Here is a 26,167-nt window from a genome sequence, read left to right as displayed (position 1 = left end):
CGGCGGCGCATCCAGCCTCATTTTAGCTTTTGCTGGGCTACCTGGCAGGGGGTCACCTCCTGGGAAGCAAGGGGTCTCAGCTTGGGTACCTGTGTCTTGGTGGTGTTCCGGAATCTCGTCCGGCAGGTCCGTGTATGAGTCCCGCGGTCCGTCCGGGCCGGCGCCATCTTGCTGCTCACTGAACGCCGGTTTGTAGGCAAATTCAGTCAGTTTTTGATGCTGATAGTCCGTGAATCTCTTCCTGGAGGTCTGCATTATGATCTCCTGTGTCGCAGGAGTAAGGATGGCTGTGGATGGGATCTCTGGTGCGGCCTGTGTCGGTTATCTTTTCCCCTGGCTGACGAGCTATGTGATTAGGCGTCCATCACAGTCTCCGGCCGGCCACGCCCCCCCAGTCACTTGATTTTTGTTCACATAAAACTATAGTGTGAATGCAGCCCAACTGTTCAAAGAACCCAGTAGCAATTCTTCCCTGCCGTTCTCTCTCTGCCACCATAGCAGTGTTCCACTCATGCTTTTCTAGAGCAAGGCGCTGTACATCTCTTTGGAGTGGCTGGAAACCGGTACTTATGGCAATCCATTGTCCTGCTTTGACAGAATAACTACTAAAGCCGCGTACACACGAGCGGAATGTCCGACAGAAAAAGTCCGATGGAAGCTTTTCATCGTCTATTCTGATCGTGTGTAGGCCTCATCTGACTTTTTTTTTTTAAATTCTGACGGACCTAGAAATGGAACATGTTCTAAATATTTCTGACTGAACCAATTCCTATTGGGAAAACCGATCGTCTGTATGATGTTCCGACGGACCAAAAACTACGCATGTTCTGAAGCAAGTACGAGACGGAAGCTATTGGCTACTGGCTATTGAACTTCCTTTTTCTAGTCCCGTCGTAATCGTTGTACGTCACCGCGTTCTGGACGGTCGGACTTTGGTCAGATTTTGGTTTGACCGTGTGTAGGCAAGACTGCTTGAATGGAATTCCGTTGGAGAAACCTTCTGAGTTTATTCCGACGGCAAAACCGGTCGTGTGTACGCGGCATAAAATTTAAAGAGGGAGACTAGAAGGAGAAAGTCATTGGTCACAGTACCAGTGGTACTGGTGTAAGTCACCATCTGTAAAAGAGAAAAAATCTTAAAAGGGACCTTAACTCACATTTAAAATTTCACATCATCCTAATCCGGACCCCTCTCTATCACACATTTAGATTTTGTTAGGATAGCAAGTACCTTTTTAGAAGGTACTTGTTCCCACTTCCTCTTTTCTAACATAAGCGAGGATGACGTAGCTTTCCGTCCGCCACCTCCCCCTGGGATACACATCCAAAGAGCATTCAGCATTGTCTCCCCCAGTCGGTGGAAATCATGCATGTGCAGTGGGGGGGACTGTGAGTGATCAGGAAGTCACACTCCTGAACCCAAGGTGAGGCATGGGAACAAAAACAGCAGTGGATACTAGGTACTCAGATACTTGGAAGAGAGTGCTGGTAAGTACATGTTTGTAAAACTCAGCAGCTACAGTACCTTTAGAATGGCCTGTGTGACTTTCCTTTTTAAGCACATCATTTTAAATGAATCTTATTTGCTGTACATTGCAGCAATTATATCTGCCTAATTTCAGAAGATACTTCCAACCCCTCATCATTTAAAGTGGTACATATCCATGCTACCAAAAAAATGGAAGGCTTTTTTTTAATCATCTCTAGAATGAGCTTATTTCAACCAATGACCTTAAATGTGCAAATCCACACATAAACTACATCACCTAAAATTGAAATATCTTCTTTTTTAAATGATGGGAATAAAGTTTGCGCATCAAGAATACTGTTAAGCTGCAAGCACATTGGGTCTACGTAATGAATAAAATGTGTAAAAAGTTTTGCACTATTAAAAATCCATGACAAATAATCTGTGACAACCCGTAATATCCAAAACAACATTTTTACAGGTATATATTGAGCATCATCCAATCCAGAAGTGCATGTGAAGAACTGCCACCAGGAACCCCCCAAAGGTGTATGCCTTGGAAATAGGTGCTTATAATGGGGGCCAATGGAGCCTTAAACCATTAAAATAGCCTTAAGCCTTAAAATAGGCTCAATCCAGGATTCTGGATGGCTGCTTTAGGTGGATGTCCAATATGCACAATGGGATTCTCAGTGTTCAGTAAATGCATCCAATGAAATAATTAGCTTCAAAACCAAGTCCAGCTCAAAAACAAATAAAGCCTCATAGTGTATTTTTTAATAAAAAAACTAAAATGAATTCACAAAGAGCCAGATCAACAGGCATGTAAAAGTACTGAGCCGCCACCTCCCCTCACATTGTAAACCAGCATGTAATAAAGCTGCGCTGTTAAGAAGAATGCAGAAGCCAGCAGCTCACTTGTACACGCACTCTCTCTCCTGGATCAACGAAGCTCCTCTCTACACATAGTGATGTCATCGGGGCAAATAAAGCAGGCCTACGCTCAAAAAGTGCGATGTTTAGGGAACATCTAGTCTATATTTATTGTGCTGAAGCAGTACCCTCAAAAGTGGCCTTTTAACTTGAATTACTCCTAAAAAACAGCAGTGTACTACCAGTGTCTAGGCACTCCCATGTCTTCAGCCTCATACCTTTACTGTATATCTACAATCATCTATGGTTATCTATCTCTGACTGCAAGTGTTACGAAATCTGGAGTAAGATTTGGTGATATCACTACTGTGTTGTTCACTGTTCTCCTTGCTGGGGAGAAAGCTGTATCAGAGGACCTGTGATGGCAGAATCTCCCTGCTTCTGCTTCATTCATTCGGTGGATCTGTGATTTCTGAACCTCTCTATCGGATTTTTTATCACTACCCCATCAGTCACCAGATTACCGTTATTCGGGGGCAGCTCTGTAATGAAAAACACATCCCCACATCTACCAAGACCGCCTCATGCATATTGGGACTCAAAGCTAAACAAGAGATTAGTCAATATTGGTGGTCAGTACTGTGTCCTCCACTCTTTTGAGCTTAACTTCCACAGTTCAGGTCCTTAAAACCTCTTATGGAAAAAACTAATTATGTCAACTAGCAATTTAAATGTAGAAATCTCTAATGTTGAGCAAAGTGGGAAGGTAAAATGTTTGAGTGAATGTGGAATGATAGTAAATTCTAAATTCACTGTAAATAGGTAGAGATCAATATTGAAGCTCTGGGAGTGCGATGCTGACAATAGAGCAAAGGTATTTTCTTCATACTTGGAACATACAATGCCTAGACATAATCAAGCTCTCCAGTGCTTGAACATATCTCCTTTAAATACATAAAAAGGGGGCAGACTAAAAATGTACAGGCAGATTACAAATAAAACACTCAACAGTACCACAGCCAACGTGGTTATAAAAGAATAAAAACCACAGACAGTACGGTATTTGATTACTGGCTTTGCTCTTGTTGCTGAGCCTGTAACATGTCACATCCCCTTCATCCATGCTGACTGAAGTGGATTTAGCAAGTGGAATTAATTGTGGATCATAGTATTGACTTGTATTATCCTAGTCAGTCTGTTTCAAGGAAAGAGCAGACGTCCCTTATGTTTTGTACACGCCGCATAAGTTATTCATCAGCAGCAATTCAGTCCTATAAATAACAACCTCAAACAGGTTTTTTTTTTTTCATTTCTGTCATGAGGAAACAGCTTTAGACTGCTACATTGTCTTAAAATAAGATCTCATTTTGAAGCTTCATGATAGATGACATTTAAAGATCAATTATGCAGACTGACAATAGACAAAAAGACAGCAATTATATTTTGGCCGACATGAACAGAAATGACAACAGTTTAGTTATAGTAAAATTGCAGTATTTAGAGTCATAGATCAAAGTGTTCAACAACTGAGGCCAAAAAAAGGTGATACATTAGCTTTCAGCACCAAGAACTTGTCCCCGGTAGTGTCCAATGCCTAAAAAAAAAGGTTGAAAGAAAAACATTTCCTGGCTCCTAACCTTAACTTAACCCTTTTTCTAACCCTAATATATAACCCTCCCCTCAAGTGAGCCCCCTAATATTAAAATCTCATTTAATCTTTAACATGCTTATGTAAATTCAAAATACATTTTTTTTTGTGTTTTTAAACCTCCAGCTTTCATTAAAATACTACCTGGTGATCCTTCCATAAAGGTCCTTAAGCCTCGTACACACGACCATTTGTATGCTCCATCGGACAATGGTTATCGGATTTTCCGCGGACAAATGTTGGATGGCAGGTTTTAACATTTTCCGCGGATAAATGTCTGTTGTTGGATTTTCCAAGCGTGTGTACACAAGTCCGTCGGACAAAAGTCCAAAGTACAAACACGCATACTCGGAAGCAAGGACGAGCCAGAAGCAGTCAGTCTTGTAAACTAGCGTTTGTAATGGAGAATTAACATTTGTGACATGACAAATTATGAAATCTCGAAATGCAGCACACATTCTCTTCTTCTTTAATGGGATAATATTGAAGCTGCTTTGTTGGTGATACTGATGGAGTTATTGCAAACACATTTTCAAAGGCTTTTTTTTCTAGTGATATCAAGAATAATATTATTATGCTTTTTTTTTGGGCAAGTTACCACAACACCGTTATCCCGTAGTTTTTAAGATCAAAGATACAACTATGTTGGTGTCCCTTGTCAATTTTACATTGTATTTTTTAAAAATGTAACTGCCTATTCCCAAACTGTCATTTGAAGTAAAACACATAGCCAAGTATTATTCTCCACAGTTTTTTTTATTGTGCATTAAAAAAAGAAAACAAATAAAATTAGACATGCTATCTGCCAATAGAACTTAACCAAAAAGTGAATTCTATGCATCCAAAAATATAGAAAATATATCAAATCATTATTATTCAAACGAAAAATAAAGTAAAAGCCTCATGCATGTGTCCTAGGGGGTAAACAATGCCAAGAGTTGGTAAAAGCAGGGGTCCATCATCCGGAGATAATTCCGAAAATCATCTGGATTATTCTCCTGGAGCTCCCGCAGCAAAGGCATATGACATAATTGGTCACGATTATTAAAGCAACCAATTTTTGGTCCAAGAAATCCTCCTCCTCCTGTTCCTGGACTGGACTTGGGTCAAAGCAATAACTGCAAGGTCAATAATAAATAACACGCTATCTTCTCTGATTCCACAACATGTCTGGTTGACCAACAGCCATTCAGAAACAAACTGAAAGGCACGAAATCAAAAGCGCAAACTGAAAAGCGCGAAATGAAAAGCGCAAATCAATACTCACCAAACTTCTACTAACACGAAGTTAGCAGAAGGAGCCCAAAGGGTGGCGCTAAAGAGCTGAAAAACCATGTAGTACGTCACTACGTTCGTGTTTGTTGTCCGAAGGCACACGCCTTCGGACAAAAGTCAGAGGTTTTGTCTGCGGAAAATCCGATCGTGTGTTTGAGGCTTTATGCTGACAATGCCTCGGTCCCTAACTCAATTTGGTACAGTACTGTAAATCCAACCCCTACCGTAGAACTATAGAAAATAGTTTTTTTGTTAACTTTTGGATAAAGTAAGGGAAGGTTATAACCCCTGTAATTTTTTAGCCATATGTGTGCACTTAGGGAGATTTCCCATCATTTACTTTCTCATAGCCAAAACAGGAAGTGAGAGGAAATCCTTCCAAAGTGAAGGAATCCTTGGTTGCTAACAGGGTCACCAGAGATAGTGTCACTATTGGAATATGTCCCCTCTATTTCTGGTGACAACCCAAAATCTAGAAGTTTATTTTTCACTTTAGGTGGTAATGCTAAACAGAACACATACAGAGGGTGAATCTCCTTAATGGTGGCACAGACAGCAATAAAAATCTGATAGGTATTATAATATCTCGCCATTCTAGCCATTAAAAAAAAGTTTACCCTTTAAGTTCAAACTAAAAATAACCAGTACTAATCTCCTAAAATCATAACCCTAAGTTTAGCCCTAAATCGTAATCCTTAATATTAACTTTAACCTAGCTCCCAACCCACACCTTCAACCCCAAAATGCTGAACTACCATGCCTAATCCCCTATATGGAGTCTAGCTGCTCAAAGAAACAGTTGCCTTGTAGCTGGTGGCAATGATGGGTTGCACTTGTCAACTCTGTGTAATACTGAAGATTGTGGCAGTGTAGGAAATAAAGACAAGAAAAGAAGGAAAAAATACTAATATATAAGGAAGAAGGCCATTATTTTTGGCAACAAGGAAGTTGGTGAAGAGTGACTGATTTCTATTCTCTCAAAACGTCCCTAAACTTCTTCCTTTGCTTACTTCCTTTCCAGCAGATGGGGAACAGCATGACTATAGCTAATATCAAAATAGGATAAGCAGGATTATATATATATATTGTGTGTGGACTATTCTAAAAAAGAAAACCTTGTACTACCCCCCCCCCCCCATGCTTTCTAAAAAACATTGACCATGAACAAAAAAGCATTTATTACAGCTATATACTGTATATATTTACTAATCACACAATCATTAGGCATACAATGAACACTGTTGCAATAATCCATTGATAGCTGGTGGGGTGTAATGGTGGCTGCAAAAGTGGATATTATATTTATAATTGTGACTTCAGCATCATATAATATAGGGGTGACTGGGCTTGATATCTGTTGGATTATACAGAATATATTAAAATTGTCTCAGGGGAATAATAATGGCAGCCAAGGGTTTAAAGAGTGGATGGTGAATTATACAGTATATTACAATGACGCTTGGTGGATTCTAATGAAGTTAGGTGGATTATATATCTAAATAGTGTCTGGATGGCTATGTTGAACCAGTGAAAATGTATTTCTGTTATTATAATGTAGGCTGTAGGATAATAATAGTGACTGAAGGATTATATATTATAGTGGGACTAGATGATGATGGTTCTTAGAGGATAATATATAATAATTGTAGCCATAATGTATACTGTGAAAGGTCTGTCACTATTTAAATTTACTCAAACGTTCAGATTTGCTATCTTAAAGGGAAACATCTAGTACTAAAATTTTAACTAAGAAATACCCATAAAAATCCATCTTTAGTCTTGAATTCCTTCCTTAAAAAAAACAGTGCACTTCCTGTGCCCAAGCACTCCTGTTCCTTGAGCCTCATAGCTGTATATGATAGGACTGGGATCTGAACCCACAACCTCTGATGTATCCGGCAGTGGCTCTTCTTCCTTAGCCACCTCAAATGCTGAACGGCTCCCTGTCTGATTCTTTGGACTTTCTTGCCATGCCTCTTGTTTTGAGTGAACCTTGAACTCTTTGCTCCTCCCATGAACTTCCTGATTTAAGCCATGTCTCTAAACTTGCTGTTTGCCAGATTGATGTGCTCTCTCAAGCCGATATCTTGCTCCTCTGCATACCTGTCCTCATCTCCACTACCACTCATTAGCCACCTTTGGCTTATTTCTTGACTATGCTTCCGTTGATCCCAACCGGCAACCACTTGTTACTGACCCTTGGCGTGTTTACTGACTACATTTCTGCATGTTTCCTACCTGCTATATCTGCTACTGGACCCCAGCTTGCTCACCTCCTGGTGGGGCCACCCTGAGGACTGCAACCTGGTACTAACATGCATCAAAACCCATCTCCACCATCAGGAGCTCTGGCAAATACCAGTTAGTGCTTAGACCTCACACCTCGGGGGAAGCCGCATTATCTGCCAGGGTGACCTGCTGGTTCACCAATCCTGCTGCAGGAGGTGAGGCTTGCTGACCTATTGGTGACGCCATCCTGAGGACCGTGACTTGGAACTAACATGCAGCAAAACCCATATCCACCATCAGGAGCTCGGGTGAATATCGGTTAGTGCTTAGACCTCGGGTGAGTCGGCGTTATCTACCAGGTTGACTTGCTTGTTCACTTATCCTGCTGGTCACTGTGAGCCTCTCTACTGCTATAGATATTGGTCTCCATACCTGCCCCCTGACCGTGGCAGTCGATCTGCAGTGTGAGATCATCTATGGCACTGAAGACTTGCCATTCAAGTGTCTCCCTGCTTATGATTTATCCATTCTGTAGATCTGTGCTTTCTCTTCCTCTCCTGTTGCTTAATGATCATTACCCCACCAGTCATCAGAGCAGCAGCACCTCTTTCACATGGGCCTAGTTGCTGACTTGTGATCCACGGTGGATTGCATTGCCAACAGCAGCTGGCCTGGTTGGGTGTGGCCCCATTCACTTCTGGTTTTGGTGTGGTCCCATCCACCTGTTTGGAGTGTGTTGCCGGGTGGTATTATCTTCAGAACATGACATGCCCTTTTTTTTGGCATTTTGCGAAGCACAACTTCTTGGCCATGGCAATGTGTATGGGGCTGTCTGGCAGGCATTGCCTGAGTATGACAGGGCACCTCAGTTGCCTGTTTTTGTGCCATTTGAAAGGGGCCTAACATGAGAAAGCAAAGGCCTTCACTCTTTACCAAAATGAGACAGACAGAGTATGGAACAAGGCATGGTACACTGGGCAACACAGCGGCTTTTTGGTAAGTGTTTCTCCCTTGCAGCACTGGGGTTTTTGGTCTGAATCACAACCAGGACATTACCTGCATGAAGTTTGCATGTTCTCACTGTGCTTGTGTTGGTTTTCTCCCAAACTCCAAAGACATGCTAATAGACCCTAGTACATGTTTGCATGTTAAATAGGGATCTTAGATTGAAAATGAATGAGTAGTATGTAAACATAGTGGCCAACAGTCCAGATTTTCCCAGGACAGTCCCGATTTTGGGACCCTCGTCCCGATCGGAGGCTGTCCCGAATCGGGATTTGCCTAGGGAAATTCAGGAATGTTTGCATTTTACATTTTTATAGCAACAGACTTCAGTAAAATGGCGGCCGGTCCCGCCGCCGCCTCTAGGACGCTCCCCCTTGTGTTCAGTAGAGAGAGGAAGGGGGCTTGATCCCTGCAGCCAATGAATCTGCTTCTCCTCTCGCACGGATCGGCCCCTCCCCTCTCCACTGAACACACGGTGCCGGCTGCCGCTGTAATGGACAGTCACATGTGCTGGCGCCTGGGGGGCGTTATGGATGGGGGGTCTGCACTGAGGGGGGTCTGATGAGGGCTTCTGCAATGATGGAGGGGGGTCTGCACTGAGGGGGTCTGCATTGATGGAGGGGGGTCTGCATTTATGGAGGGGGGTCTGCACTGAAGTGGTCTGCACTGATGGAGGATCTGCATTGATGGAGGGGGGTCTGCACTGATGGGGGGTCTGCACTGAGGGGGTCTGCATTGATGGAGGGGGGTCTGCACTGAGGTGGTCTGCATTGATGGAGGGGGGTCTGCACTGATGGGGGGTCTGCACTGATGGGGGGTCTGCATTGATGGAGGGGGTCTGCACTGAGGGGGTCTGCATTGATGGAGGGGGGTCTGCACTGAGGGGGTCCACATTGATGGAGGGGGGTCTGCACTGAGGGGGTCTACACTGATGGAGGGGGGTCTGCACTGGGGGGGTCTGCACTGAGGGGGTCTGCATTGATGAAGGGGGGTCTAAACTGATGAAGGGGGGGTCTGCACTGAGGGCGTCTGCATTGATGGAGGGGGTCTGCACTGAGGGGGTCTGCACTGATGGAGGGGGTCTGCACTGAGGGCGTCTGCATTGATGGAGGGGGTCTGCATTGATGGAGGGGGTCTGCACTGAGGGGGTCTGCATTGATGGAGGGGGGTCTGTACTGAGGGGGTCTGCATTGATGGAGGGGGGGTCTGCACTGAGGGGGGTCTGCACTGATGGAGGGGGTCTGCACTGATGGAGGGGGGTCTGCACTGATGGAGGGGGGTCTGCACTGAGGGCGTCTGCATTGATGGAGGGGGGTCTGCATTGATGGAAGGGGGTCTGCACTGAGGGGGTCTGCATTGATGGAGGGGGGGGTCTGCACTGAGGGAGTCTGCACTGATGGAGGGGGTCTGCACTGAGGGGGTCTGCACTGAGGGGGTCTATACTGACTCTGCCGGGGGCACCTGATACGAGGACAGACTCTGCTGGGGACACCTGATACGAGGACAGACTCTGCTGGGGACACCTGATACGAGGATAGACTCTGCTGGGAACACCTGATGCAAGGACAGACTCTGCTGGGGACACCTGATGCAAGGACGGATTCTGCTGGGGACCTCTGATGCATGGACGGACTCTGCTGGGGACCCCTGATGCAAGGACGGACTCTGCTTGGGACCCCTGATGCAAGGACGGACTCTGCTAGGGGCACCTGATGCAAGGACGGACTCTGCTAGGGGCACCTGATGCAAGGACGGACACTACTAGGGGCACCTGATGCAAGGACGGACTCTGCTGGTGGGGTGGCACCTGATGCAAGGATGGACTCTGCTTGTGGCAGGCGAAGTGGCTAGTGACACGCTCAGGGATCCCACTGATTCGGTATTATGGTGAGTTGAATGATTTAATTTTATATTACAATGTAATAATAGAAATAATGTGCTTCAATCATCCTGACACCATGACAATCATGGTGCCGGGATGATTGAAGCGTTAACACCAGGTGTTTGAAGTATCTTTATCTGCTGATTGTTAAACTTTCTAGAATACACATTCTATTGTTCTATTGTTGTGTAGGATCTGGGGCTGCTATCCCGTCATTCCTCTCTCCCCCTTTCCCTCTCCATCCCTCATTCATCTCAGACTCTAACCACACCCCCTTTGAGCCATGCCCATTTAAGCCACGCCCGCTATTTCACGTAAACCACGCCCATTTTCTGCACAGTTTTATTTTTAAGTGCTAGGCCACGCCTACAAACGAATGCTCCACCCCCTAATTATTGTACGGCTCCGCCTACAGCCAAAACAGTGTCCCACATATTTTTTTGCAATGTTGGCAACTATGTGTAAAGTGCTGTGTAAAATTGTTTGCACTATATAAGAACCTGTAATGAATAAATAGGATCATCTGCAGGAAGACCACTGACAGTAAAAGTGATGGGTCCTTTGTTTTCTGCTTCCCATGTTTGGGCACAGCTTCTATGGTTTAGGCCAGGGGTCCTCAAACTATGGCCCTCCAGTTGTTCAGGAACTACAATTCCCATCATGCCTTGTCATGTCCGTGAATGTCAGAGTTTTACAATGCCTCATGGGATGGGTAGTTCCACAACAGCTTCAGGGCCGTAGTTTGAAGATCCCTGGTTTAGGCCTTCTTTAGCTGCAGCAACAAAATACTCATATTTTGACTATGCCCACACTATGCAATGTAAGGTGGAATTTATGACTACTTCTGCCTTTTGTGGCTAGTGTCTTGTGCCAGACAACAGTACATACAGAAAATTGCAGAATACATTGTTTGAGATTACCTGTGACCTCACTGAATTGCCCTAATAATAGCACAAAAGAAGAACAGCGAAGGCCTAAAGTAAATGTAGCTTTAACACAACTTCTTCTTCCTATACAACTAATATATCCTGGCAACTAGATCTGCTGAGTGTTTAATTGGGTGAAAACAACTTATGTGCCTGATAGTCACTCATTAGCAGTGCCTTCAGCATGAAACCACTGTGGGCCCAGTACCAGATTTCTATATCCTCCCCCAATTCCAGAGTGAGCTCAGTCAGCTGTTGCAACTGTTTGCATATAAGGAGCATATAAACATTTTATAATGCGTCTAATATGTTTGGACAGAATTATCTGTACACTGAGCTCTCCAAAGATTATTCTTCATTATTTCATCTGCACTTAAAACTGAACTTTAGACAGGCAGCAAAATGCACAGTTTAAATCCCTGTTTTCCCTGGCAAAGAATGCAGAATTCTGTACAGCCAGTCTTGTGATTAAAACATACATGCCAAGGGACTTTACTTCACTTTTTATTGAACCTGCCCAAAAATAAGATGTTTATGGAATGGTCTTCCCTATTATCACCAAGCTAACAGACTATCTTATGACAACTCCACCTTTTTCCTTCTGCATCTGAGCAACATGGATCTCAATAAATCAATCGTTACTCGCACCTGAATAATGCTGCTAAAATTACAGTTTCAAAATTCTGGAAACAACCATGCAACCCTACTATACAGGACTGTACACAATCTATGACATGGGGGACTTAACCAAATCTTTCGATGGTCAAAAGGAAAATTTCCAATTTGCCTGGTACCCTTGCTTCCTATTCTGAGCAATACAATCATCTTATGACCCAAATGTGAACCTTAAAGCAACACTTAGACTAGGTTTAGACTTGTGTCTAAACCACTGCTGCTCTGAAAAGCAATCTGTATTCTACATGCATTTCAGAGACTTATGACTGGCCTTGAGGAGGCGCCTGTTTAAAACCTGTGATTACCACACCAATGTGCTTCAACTTCATGCATTGTATGCAATTGCGTGTTTACAGTGATTCGCCATTTACTTAAATGGGTCACGTTCAGCGGACTTGCTGTCCACTTAAAGCGGAGTTCCGCCATTTTTTTTTTAAAGTCAGTAGCTACAAATACTGCAGCTGCTGACTTTTAAATATGGACACTTACCTGTCCAGGGCGCCCGTGTTGTCGGCACCCGAAGCCGATCTGTCCCTCGGCTCTCGGGTGGAAGCACCGCCATTTTCGGTAAGGGAATCAGGAAGTGAAGCCTTGCGGCTTCACAGCCTGGTTCCCAACTGCGCATGCGTGAGACGCGCTGTGTGATCCCACTGGTCCCTGCTGTCTTCTGGGACCTGTGTGTCTCCCAGAAGACAGCGGGGGGGGGGGGGGGGGCGGAGGAGGCGCCGGATATGGTATAGATATCTGCGGATACTGTGGCTATCTATGTCCGGAAGTGGGAGCAAATACCTGGATTAGACAGATATCTGCTCCCCCCTCCCCCCTGAAAGGTGCCAACTGTGACACTGGAGGAGGATTCCGAAAAGCGGAAGTTCCATTTTTGGGTGGAACTCCACTTCTTTTTTTTTTACTTGAAAAAATTTTTTATTCAAGATATTTAACAGTACAAGCGATGCATAGACACAGTTAGATATGGTAATTAGAGGTCAACCGATATAGGTTTTTCTCTGGCAGATGCCGATGCCGATATTTAGAAATCGCGGTGGCCGATGACCAATATATGATGCTGATTTTTTTGGGCCAATATATTAGGCCGATTTTTGTTTTGTTTTTTCCCTTCATCTCATAAAATCTAACAGTTAGACCCCTTTCACACTGGGGTGTTTTTCAGGCGCTTTTGGGCTAAAAATAGCGCCTGTAAAGTGCCTGCAAAACGGCTCCCCTGCAGTCTCAGTGTGAAAGCCCGAGTGCTTTCACACTGAGGCGATGCGCTGGCAGGATGTTAAAAAAAGTCGTGCAAGCAGCATCTTTGGAGCGGTGTATACCGCTGCTCCACCACTCCTGCCCATTGAAATGAATGCGCACCGCTGTCGAAGCGCCTGCAAAGCGTTTCGGCAGCGGCGCTTCAGGGGCGCATTTAACCCCTTCCTCGGCCGCTAGCTGGGTTATAAGCGCTCCGCTAGCAGCGCCATTAAATGACGCTAAAGCACCGCTAAAACTAGCAGCATTTTACCGTCAACGCCTGCCCGCTCCAGTGTGGAAGCAACCTTAAGTAATAAGTGATACAGAAAATTTCTTACATTTAAACATTTATTAAACAAAACAAACCTCCAATCAGTTCACTTGTATGTATAATTTAGAGTAAAAAAAACAACTATATCTTAAATATTAAATACACAAAAACAGGTAATCAAAACTTTTGGACGAAAAAAAATGGGCTAACTTTACTGCTTAGTTTTTTTTTTAATTCATTAGTGTATTTTTTTTTTAAAAAATTGCGTTTGAAAGACCACTGCGCAAATACCGTGTGACATAAAATATTCCAACTACCGCTATTTTATTCCCTAGGGTCTCTGCTAAAAAAAATATATATATATAATGTTTGGGGGTTCTAAGTGATTTTCTAGCAGAAAATACAGGATTTTTACTTGTAAGCAACAAGTGTCAGAAAAGATTTGTCTTTAAATGGTTAAACTGAGACACATACATGAGACTACACTACACATGGAGTTCAGCTCATTGATAAAAGAACCAAGAAGAGATACAATGTTTCTTCTTATCAGACTTGGCAGGCTGCCCAAAGGAGGAGAGAAGTCTCTTCACAGAAAACTTCAGGCAACTTGCATTGACTTCTATTAAAGAAGTCATTTGCAAGTCACGCTGAAGTTATAATCGGCCTTTTTTATCAGCACAATCGGCCGATGCCGATTAACTAAAAAACGCCAAATATCGGCCGATATATCAGTCGACCTCTAATGGTAATATAACATATGTAGTCACAAGGTAGGTGATTAATTGTTCACATAACCAATAGAAAGAAGTATGAGAGCATTACATGACATTGCAGAAAAATATTGGTGTAGAGGCAGTAGATTAAAGCGAATCAACTAAGGAGGTCTTGTGGGAGGGGATGGGGGGGGGGTGGATAAAGGATAAATAAAAGATGGGGGGGGGGGAGACAAGGAAGGAACCACAAATACCTCATTAGCTTAACTTAGCAAACACAATAGGTGCTGTTTAAAGAGATCTCAGTCGTGGTGTATAATCATAGAGCTGGTTCTTCAGCATCATCTCGGATACGTCCACAGCCTCAGCACCCCATGCGTCTATCCAACCCGACCATATCTTGTCGAATTTTTTGGGGCAATTACGATTAAGATCTATGAGTTTGTATAATGGGAGTACAGAATTCATGGCTAGGCGCCATGAAGATACTCTAGGGGATGATGCATCCTTCCAGTGGAGAAATATCTCTTTCCGGGCATAAAACGTAGCATAACTCAAAAATAGTTTGGTATATTTGCCCCGTACATTGGGATTGAAAATGTTCAACAGCATCGCTTTGGGGTGAGCCCCCACATCTAAGGAGGTAACCTGATCAAGAGTGTTAATTATTTCCGTCCAATAGTCTCCGAGACGGGGGCAAGACCACACCAAATGAAGAAAGGAGGTGGACTCCAGACCACACCTAGAGCAGGCCACCGGGGTGCTAGATGTCATAATTGTCAGACGTTTTGGGGTGTAATAGGCCCTGTGGAGGAACTTGACCTGCATAAATCGATCCCTAGCCGAAATCGCATTAATTAAAAAAGGAGGATACACATGTTTCCCATTCATTCTCTAAAAAATCAGGAATGTCTATTTTCCACTTGTCCAGAGTTTTCTCAAGTTTCTTTGTAGGGGGTATGGACAAATGGAAATATATAGAGGATAATGGCTTATCTATGAGCTTAGCGGTAAGTAGTCCCTCCACAGGGTCTGACTCTGACTGAAGGAGAGATGGAAACTGTTTTGGAACTCCACGTTTGCGATACATTTTGCATAGCTGTGTACAGCCACCTATACCCATTCATGTTTAAAGGTGGCTGTACATAGCACCAGGGGATTCAGGACACCAAAGTACGTTTTTGCTTTAAGCAAAAAGGCACCCATGTGCTTGAGACCTGTTTCAGTTACTGTTTTTTAAACGTTAAGAACCTTTCTGTGTGAACATTGCACAGCACTGCTAAACTAGATAAAAGTCTTTGTTTTTGTTCTTTGCATGTATACATCACACAGTACGCAAGCCAGTATTGCAAACCATGCTTCTTAGGCCCCTTGCACAGTGCAGTGCATCCCTCCCGGTGTTTTAGTGTGCCTGTGAAGGACTGGCTCTCTGCAGGCAGCTTGTCAAATTTTATGGCAGGCTGCAGCTGGACGAGGCTGAACGCTATACCAAGTGGTACTGCAGTTTCACGTTCTGTCTATTTAGGGACAAAGATCCAGAGTGCGAGTCTTTAGTGTTCAAGGCCTTTGCCCCTGATTGTGCAGAGCCCTAAACAACAGTACCACTTGGTATACACTCTGACAGGCAGCCTGCAGGGAGGGGAGGGGGGGCTGGATGCGAGGCTTGACACTGGGTTTACTAAAACTCTGGGGGGGATACACTGCAGCTGGATGGTCTGTGTGCAAGGAGCCTTACACTATTTAGCCACATACAGTTCCCGCCATAGTGCTTGCCACCTTCTTATCACCATAAAACTGCTCTCTCAAGTTGACATCTCAAAAACCTTGGTTTGAGAGTAACTTGGTTTGACAGCGTTTTGCAAGACAAGCAAAATTTTTAAATACATTTTGACTTGATATACAAGGGATATACAATATGGTTACATTTAATGAAGGTAGAACATTTAGCAAGTCACATGGCTGATGATTAAAACAGGCACATCTAAGTAAGATGTCCACATAGACCGTCTTCCTCACCGCCATCATACACGTCATCCCTTCCATGCTACGCACCTCGCTTTTAAATCGCTCTACTGCAGGGTAGTCTTCCTGGTCATGATTGCAGACTGACAGCGGTGAGAGCTGGCGGTTCGGAGGATGGTCTATATGGACAGCTTTACCCAGGATGCCTGCATACTTAGATGTGCCTCTTTTAATCATCAACCATGTGAGTAGCTAAATGTTGTACCTTCATTAAATGTAATTATATTGTTACACTTAGAGGCTCCTCTCTTCTTGTTTATACACTGAAGCTCCTGCTGGATTTTGCTTTGAATTCCCTTGTGGAGGCTTCCATTTATGGATGGACATTTTATGGTTACACAACCATTGCTATAATCTTTTTATATGGACTATAAACTGAAGGATTTATGAATAAATGGTGGTGGAACGAATCATCTGAGTTTCCATTATTTCTTATGGGGAAATTCGCTTTGATATACAAGTGCTTTGGAATACAAGCATGTTTCCAGAACGAATTATGCTCTCAATCCAAAGTTTTACTGTACTATTGAAGTTAGTATGTATGTAACCTCATATGCAGCATTGGTGGTTGGTCAAATAATTGTCCCGATAAACATTTGTGTTCAGTCTTTCTCTGATGTATGCAATGACATACACATTAAAATGTATCAAAAGACACTTTTTTCACTTGGGTAGAGTAAGGTAGTAATAAAACCCCTGTTAAGGCGGTTGTAAACAGCCGATGTTCAAAAAAAAAAAGCATACTAGCACATTATGAAATACTCACCTTAGAACGAAGCCCTCCAGCGCTGTAAAGTCACCGCTGAGAGGGCTGACATGTTCCCCCTGTCTGTCTTCTGGGTTTGAGAGCTCCAGTTCTGTTATTGGCCAGACCTGCGATGACGTCACCCCGCGCATGCACGTGGGAGCCGCCCTTTCCGGCATGGGCTCTGAAGGACCGGCACTGTAAGCCAGACCTTCAGAGCGCATTTAAGTTTAGGAGATATTCACAGTACCTACAGGTAAGCGTTATTATAGGCTTACCTGTAAGTACAAGTGGGAGTACAGAGTTTACTACCACTTTAAGTTTTTATTGCTGTCCGTGCCCCCATTGGGGAGAGTCATCCTCTATTTATTTTTATGAATGTAACAGGATCTATGAATGGAGGACGGACAGATGATTGAAAGGCCTGCCCCCCCCCCCCCCCTCCATTGATAAATTGTGATTTATTGATTGAAGCTGTAGTACGGCTTCTATGAATGGGGGAGCTGAGCAGAAAGGGTGGGCATAGTCGGGGCACTCACTGTGAGTGCCAGTCACAACTCCCTCAGTTCCATTAAACCATGTTGCAATGGAGGATTAAGACATCAGGGGTAGGAGCCATCGGAGGAGGAAGATTTCTACAGTTCCCACAGCCAGCACATCACACTGAATGTAAGTCATGTCCCTTTTGCTGATTTTTTTAACCAAACAGACTTTAATTTGGCCTTAAATTAGTTGAATTTTGGTTAAATACTGTTAAATTGGATAAAATTCAAGCTGTGGATGGCCTTGCAGGCACCAACTGACAAAAAAATTGACTGAACTGGATGGAAAATTTTGAGTCGAACAATCAGATTCAAACACTGCAAGTCATGGGTCCTTTGGCTACTGAGACTAATAGTCAGCAGTCAGTGGCGGCCCATCCATTAGGGGCACACGGGCACCGCCCCCCTATCCATGCGTCCGATCCCCTGATCTACATGCAGGGCGCCGAACGTATGGATTACAATAGTTGTTTTTTTTAAGCATTAGAGGCTCTAACAGGCTTCAAAAAAGTCCACCCAGTTGTCTAACACTGATTCTCCTCCCGACCAATCAGGAAGCATGTCATGATACCCGTCACTGATTGGCTGAAAGGACATCCGATCGGATTGGCAGCCAGGAGGAGGAGGGAGGAGATGCTGGGGAACCGAGACAACAGCTGCCCGCAGCCCAGAGAGAAGCCACCCGCAGCGCTGCCCGTGAAAAAAAAACACCGCTCTTCCGCCCACACAGCGGGGCCGCTACACTGCAGTAAGGCGGGTGAGCAGAGAGATGAGATCATCTCTCACCGCCTGCCCGGATCACTGCTCTTCCGCCCACACAGCGGGCCATTACACTGCTGGAGGTGAGGCAGGACAGAGAGATGAGCTTATCTCTCACTGCTGGCCCTGCATCACCGCTGTTCTCACTGGCATGTGCTGCCACCACAGCAGGTGACAAACCTAATTTGGTTGCAGGTTTGACAAACAACATCCGGTGGTAGGTGGCAAAAAACATTTGGTGGCAGGTGGAAAACCAAATCTGCTGGCAGGTGGCAAACCAAATCTAGTGCCAGGTGGCAAACCAAATCTAGTGGCAAGAGGCAAACCAAATCTGGTGGCAGGCGACGTGGCAAAGAACAATCCACATCTGGTTGAAGGTGACGTGGCAAGTGACAAACAGCATTTGGAGGCAGGAGATGTGGAAAGTGTAAAACCAAATATGGTGGCACGCAAGGTGGCAAGTAACACTCTGCATCTGATGGCAGATTCTGCATTATGGTGAGTTGAATATTTCATTTTATATTACAATGTAATGACAAAAATAATGAGCTTCAATCATCCTGACACCATATCAGCCACTGTACTGTGATGATTGAAGCGCTAACACCAGCCATTTCCCCGACAAATTGCCAGCGAAAACCTGCATAAACCCCACCCGGGTCTTGGCACGCTTTTATTCCACAATATCGGTCCTCGGTGCCAAAAAGGTTCCACTGCTTTACATAATTAGTTTGGGCCAAGCTGGCCCCAAACAAACTATGTCTCTCACTAACATGTGAGGCCGCTGGATGTCCATTAGAGTCTATCTGATCAGTGCTCAGCCATTCAGAGAAAGCAATATATTCTAGCAATGAATACAAAGTGTCCTCTGATTGGCTGAGTCAGAGGTTGTGACATCATCAGCCCACCTCTCTGACTCATTGCTAGAATACGTCGCTTTCTCCGAATGGCTGCGTGCCGATCAGATACACTCCACTGTGCTCCAGGTATGAGACAGGAAGGCGTCGGCCCAAACCCGTAACACAGTGCCGTATGCTGTATGTAACCCCAGCTACAGTTAGTGAGGAACATAGTAAGGCCCCTTTCACGCTGGAGCGTTTTGCCAGCGCTATAGCGTTAAAAATAGCGCCTGCAAACTGCCCTAAAACAGCTGCTCCATTCACTCCAGTGTGAAAGCCCGAGCTCTATTTGTGGGAAAAAAAGGACATAAATTTTATTCCTAAATGTTTATTTGGGAAGAAATTTCAAACGTGCATGCGACGACATTGCGGCTCCAGCCATTCACAGCGCTGGGTACCTGGAAGACACGCCGAGGCAACATGTCAGCAACCTCGGCGTATACAAGGTAAGATACCAATGCCTCGTTCTAAGGTAAGTATTTCATAATGAGCTAGTATGCGGTGCATACTAGCTCATTATGCCTTTTACCTTACAGGTGTATACAAAAAAAAAGTGACAGTGGGTTTACTACCGCTTTAAGTAGACATCGCTACTCCAGTGGTCTCCACTTGCTTCCAGGTCCCGTGTTGAGCAGCTGCCCTGCTCCATTCTGAACACAGGAGGTTGGCCACTCAGCGCAGGTGCCATTCAAGGAATGCTTTGCATTTTCTGAATTAATGCAAAGCATTCTCTAATTGGACAAGGTGAAGAGCATGATGTCATCACCCTGCCTGTCCCCCTATAATCGTACATTGGGCGATTACGCAGCATAGGGCAAGAACATGCGGTTGAAGACAGATCTGTATACAGATTGTTTGCGTCCAGGACTACTCATCTGTCCCTAACCGCAGGTAGTCACTCCATGAGCAATTACATGCAGACAGCTGTGGATAATCTTAGGCCTAATGTACACGGGACGCTCAGGCAACCTCTTCTGAACGTTTTTCTTGACAGCTTGAAACTGGCGTTTAAAAACATCTGTTTAGCCCCGTTTTCATGCCGCGTTTAGTTGCATTTAGCTGCGTTTTGCCGCGTTCGCGTCTATGAGCGTTTATTTAAGATAACATCATTAGACCCTCAAATATAATAGAGCACCTTTAAAAACACTTCTAAACAAAAACGCGCCTAGACGCCGGTACCGCGTTTAGGCACGTCGCTTCTGAAACATTGGAAACATCGGCGTCTGAACCCATTTTTTTGCCTTCAAAGAAAAGCCTCTAAATGCAACTGCCTAAAAACAACATTAAATGAACCTGTCTACATGTACACATAAGATAACATTGGATGAGTTCAGAGGCAGCTGAAAAAAGCGTCCAACTGCCTCTGAACGTCTGTTTACCAGAAGTAGTGTACATGAGGCCTAAGCCTATCATTGATTCATACAGTTTGAGTGACAACAGATGCATGTAAACAACTGGCCATACTCAGCACAGAAATTTGCTAAACTAGGTGGGATACTACCGTAAGAGCCGTGCCGCTTCCATTAGAATAATACCTGGTAATTCTCCCATGAAAAGCCTTGTTCAAGCGCTTACTGATATATGTACTGATATGCTCATGCATTCTCACCCTGTCACACAGATCTTCAGTGGAAACATACAGTGGCCAATTAAACATACATTACACAGGCATGGCCCTCTGTTGTCACTGGCCTGAGAAATGCCATGCAGCCATCACATATGTAGACATGAAGTAGTTGCAAAGAGAATGCAGGAGATCAGCAGCATTGAGATGCAGCAAAGGATGAAAAAAATTATAATTTTTTAATTGAAAACAAATGTAAATGGTTTATAATGCACAGTGCTTTAAGCCACCTATGTATATGCCATTCAGTTGGAGCGCTTGTTACACCAAAATTTCATGTTCCTGATATGAAGCTGCTGTACCATATACTTATATGAGAAAGTATCCTTTTCTGTTTGTATTGCTTCCTTCATTTGCAATCCCTGGTGTTCCTGCCAGTCCATCTGCTTTCCTATTAAAAACTGACCACACTAAGCAGGAGAACACATCGTGTTTAGTTCTCTAGCTATGCTGGGAACTCAGTGTGGTCTACTTCAATGATCAAACTTGTCCTGACTTGCACAGCCATCCATTGGGAAGCTCAGTGTGCTGCTGTTTTTTCTCCCCCAAGCTCCTATGTTGCTGAGTAAAGAGGGAATGTGATCACTTATAAAAAAAAAAAAAAAAAAAAGTTTTCTTTATATCTAAACAAAAATGTTTTGCCTTTTATTTCTATTTTAAACTGAATGGGTTGTTTTCAAAGGTGATTGTTTACAATCACTTTAAGGTTTACATGAACTTCAAGGGATGGCGTAATTTTTCCTATCAAAACTTCAAAAGGTGGCAAAATATGCTAATTAGACCTTGTTATATTTTTATTTATTTACTCCTCATTCAACACGGCATAAATTAGTGAAGAGTTTGCCTAGAGCAGCTTCGTCCATAGACAGAACTGTCAGAAATGGGCAAAATAAAAATCAATCATGACCTTTCACAATTAGGCCCCTCAGTCATAAATAATGCTGCAATGGAATTCATTTTTAAGAAAAATAAAAAAAAGAACAAAACAAAGGAAGAATAGCAGTCCCAAAATAAACAAGCGGTACTGACTCAAAAGCAAACATAGTTGCCAACACAACGGGTCAAGTGCAAGGCAATAAAAAGCAATTTTCATGATTTATGGTATGTTCACCAAAATCCCACCAGAATGATTTTCAAAATTAGGTAACGGGATCCCCTATTGACCTTTTTGATGAAAATCAAACCACCCCAACATTTTCCATAATAAAAAAAAACAAAAAAAAAAAAAATTTTATTTGCAGAAGTTATTAAAGCTGGTAATAACAGATTTTATACCATACATACTTATATCGCTTGCAAGTTTCACCACTTAGATGAAAACATTCTCCTAGAAACATCCAGTCTTATTTCCCCTGGGAATACTTAATCAGAAATTCCCCCCCCCCCAAAAAAAAAAAAATCCACAATTTTTGAATTCATTTTTCTAGGAGGCAATAGAAAGTGTTCAGCTAGTTAATTGTCCTCAAGGAGAAAGCTAAAAACTCCATGTCCTTGTCACGAGACAGATGACAGTGCCCCAGGATGACCCTCTCCTAATATAGTCATGAAAATGTACTATGAACGCCAATCAATGAATGGGCTGGGGACACAATGCAGGAACACAACACAGCTGGACGCAATTCATAGCACATATGATCACAAATTATTTACCTACACAAGGACGCAGCATCCCAACACTTCGCGGTCCCTCCTTGGATTAAACGGAGATTTTCTTAAAGGGCATGTAAACAGCTTTCTAATTAGGCTTGCAAGTTTGCCATTTCAACTTCAGCAGTCGCCTGGAAAAGGTGCTCTTAATATAAAGAAATTTTCATTGACTAGAAGAGGTATTATTCAAAGCCTCTTTTTTCTATTTACAAAATCAGTATCTGCTCGCTTTTGTACTTTTGTCATAAAAAACTGCTAGCTTACTCCCCCTGTCGGCATCATGGTTTGGGAGAACAAGGCAGCCCTTGCATCCCTGTAGATGTAGGAGCGCCTTGTTTGTCCCAGTTGGCCTCTTGATGTAAACCCTCACACTAACCATACACAGGCTTGTGTTTGAAAACTATTGTATACAAAATGTACGATTTTCTATGATGACATTATAGTGAGCTGAAAAATTGAAGAAGAAGAAAAGAAAATGTTTCTTGTTTCTTATCTGATCAAATGAAATTGAAATCAAATGCGATCCTCAGTGGCAAAAATTAGAACTCACTTTCCAACCACTGGAAGAAAACAAAAGAAACAACAGCGCAACCCCATAGAGTACTATTAAAATAAAATAAATGTCAATTTACTGAAAAATAGAAATGCACTCACAAAAGTACGCATGTCTAGGGCATGGCATTGACTTGGGAGCCAGGAAAGTCCGAGGGGCAGCCAGAGAGCCACCAGCCTTGGCCACCGGCTGGCGATGAAGCGTGCTGAAGATAGAGTAACCCACTGTCACTGCAATTGGTGTTCAACCCAGGACTGGAATCCCAGATGTCACAGCCTCCTGATGAAGCCTCCTGAGGCTGATGAAGAAGCCAACTGGCTTCGAAACGTATCCCATGTCTACAACACATGTGTCTACAGTGACATTGGGGATTCCAGTCCTGGGTTGAACATTGAATGCAGTTGCAGTGACAGCGGATTCTCCAGTGGTGGCCACAGCTGGTGGTTCTCTGGATGCCCCTCGCACTTTCCTGGCTCCCAAGTCACATTTATGCTATGCCCTACACATGCATACTTTTGTGGGTGCATTTCTAGTTTTCAAAAAAATTACATTTATTTTATTTGAATGCTACACTTTGGAGTTTGCGCTGTTGTTTCTTTTGTTTTCTTCCAGTGGTTGGAAAGTGGGCGCCCTCTCTGGTCTTCTAGCTGCAGCTCCTAGTTTTAGCTATGTTTAGTACTCTGGGCTATCCTATGCAAATCTTTAACACTGTTGTTATACATCATCAGTATGGTCATTTACCAATCTTTTTCCACAATTTTCATTACTTATTTTCTATTTGGTATTTTTAGTTTTTTACACATTTAGAGCCCAGTTTATCAGACCATTCATGAGTGCTATAGTTTGTCTGAGCTTCACAAGCTCATTCATTCACATGTTCATTCCTTGTGGAAAAATTATATATACACAGTGCCTTGAAAAAGTATTCACACCCCTTGAAATTTTCCACATTTTGTCATGTTACAACCAAAAACGTAAATGTATTTTATTGGGATTTTATGTGATAAACCAACAAAGTGGCATATAATTGTGAAGTGGAGGGAAAGTGATAAATGGTTTTTAACATTTTTTACAAATAAATATCTGAAAAGTTTGGCATGCATTTGTATTCAGCCCCCCTGAGTCAATACTTTGTAGAACCACCTTTTACTGCAATTACAGCTGTAAGTCTTTTTGGGGATGTCTCCACCAGCTTTGCACATCTAGAGAGTGACATTTTTGCCCATTGCTCTTTGCAAAATATCTCAAGCTCTGTCAGATTGGATGGAGAGCATCTGTAAACAGCAATTTTCAAGTCTTGCCACAGATTCTCAATTGGATTTAGGTCTGGACTTTGACTGGGCCATTATAACACATGAATATGCTTTGATCTAAACTATTCCATTGTAGTTCTAGTTGTATGTTTAGGGTCATTGTTCTGCTGGATGGTGAACCCCAGTCTCAAGTCTTTTGCAGTATTTTTCATCTAAGATTGCCCTGTATTTGGCTCCATCCATCTTCCCATCAACTCTGACCAGCTTTCCTGTCCCTGATGAAGAAAAGTATCCCCACAACATAATGCTGGCACCACCACGTTTCATGGTGGGGATGGTGTGTTCAAGGTGATGTGCAGTGTTAGTTTTCCGCCACACACATAGCGTTTTGCTTTTAGGTTAAAAAGTTCAATTTCGGTCTCATTTGACCAAAGCACCTTCTTCCACATGTTTGCTTTCTTCTTGCCACTCTTCAATAAAGGCCAGATTTGTGGAGTGCACAACTAAGTTGTCCTGTGAACAGATTCTTCCACCTGAGCTGTAGATCTCTGCAGCTCCTCCAGAGTTACCATGGGTCTTTTTGGCTGCTTCTCTGATTAATGCTCTCCTTGCCCGGCCTGTCAGTTTAGGTGGGCGGCCATGTCTTGGTAGGTTTGCAGTTGTGCCATACTCCTTTTATTTTTGAATAATAGATTGAACAGTGCTTTGTTGAGATGTTGAAAGCTTGGGATATTTTTTTTATACCTAACCCTACTTTAAACTTTTCCACAACCTTATCCCTGACCTGCCTGGTGTGTTCCTTGGCCTTCATGATGCTCTTTGTTCCCTAAGGTTCTCTAGCAAACCTCTGAGGGCTTCACAGAACAGCTGTATTTATACTGAGATTAAATTACACACAGGTGGACCCTATTTACTAATTAGGTGACTTCTGAAGGCAATTGGTTCCACTATATTTTATTTATGGGTATCAGAGTAAAGGGGGCTGAATACAAATGCACGCCACACTTTTCAGATATTTATTTGTAAAAAATATTGAAAAACATTTGTCATTTTCCTCCCACTTCACAATTATGTGCCACTTTGTGTTGGTCTATCACATAAAATCTAAATAAAATACATTTACATTTTTGGTTGTAACGTGACAAAATGTGGAAAACGTAAAGGAGTATGAATACTTTTTCAAGGCACTGTATATATATAAATATATATTTCTATCTATATATCAATAATTTTTCCTGCTGATATTTGCCACCGGGCCTGAAAGTGGGGACAAATCTAACATTTTGGGTTGTCACTAGTAAAGGAATAGACGGAAATATTCTAATGGGACAAATTGTTTCAGTGACAAATGCCACCAATGTCCCGTGTAGGGTCGTGTTCGCCCCCACAGGAATGCAAAGGTATTCTATGCCTCCTCCCCATGCGAGCAGTCCCATTCATGTCTGTGGGGACACAGCAACTGCATGGACACAGCCACTGTGTTCCAATATGATATCCGTGTGGCTGTGGGCACGTGCGTTTATGCAAGCTCACCCTGGGTGCATTCAGGGCTGTATACCCAAGGAATGTCACAGTGGGAGCAGCAGCTGTGTCCATGCAACCGCTGCTTCCCAATAGAAGTGAATGGGACACCTTTGCACCCCTGCATGGTTAAATACGGCCCTGCATGGGGCACGGATGTAATCACCCTGTGTAAACAGGGTCTTAAAGTGATTGTAAATTCTTGTTTTTTTTTCTATAAAAATAACAAACATGTTGTACTTGCCTGCTCTGTTGTAGTGAATTTGCACAGCGCGGCCCAGATCCTCCTCTTCTCTGGTCCCTTTTCTGTGCTTCTGGCTCCTCCCTCCTGCCGAGTGCCCCCACAGCAAGCAGCTTGCTATGGGGGCATCAAGCAGAGCAGCAGCTCCGTTCGT

General features: G+C 43.4%; 1 protein-coding gene across 3 annotated transcripts in view; it reads right to left on the bottom strand.

Annotated features, from left to right (window-relative positions):
• The window catches only part of SIPA1L2 (signal induced proliferation associated 1 like 2), a 330,522-nt gene extending 307,788 nt beyond the window's left edge, over positions 1 to 22,734 (bottom strand). For 2 of the 3 annotated variants that reach the window (XM_073627936.1, XM_073627938.1), the window contains exon 1: positions 22,449 to 22,734. The gene's annotated coding sequence lies outside the window, so the exon portion shown is untranslated. The remainder of the gene's footprint in view (positions 1 to 22,448) is intronic. The other variant, XM_073627937.1, reaches the window with a different exon arrangement.
• Positions 22,735 to 26,167: the final 3,433 nt, after the last annotated feature.

Source organism: Aquarana catesbeiana, linkage group LG04, assembly GCF_042186555.1.
Source record: "Aquarana catesbeiana isolate 2022-GZ linkage group LG04, ASM4218655v1, whole genome shotgun sequence".
Taxonomy (NCBI): Eukaryota; Metazoa; Chordata; class Amphibia; order Anura; family Ranidae; genus Aquarana; species Aquarana catesbeiana.
The sequence above is the reverse complement of the archived record's forward strand: the minus strand, read 5'-3'. Positions and strand labels throughout refer to the sequence as shown.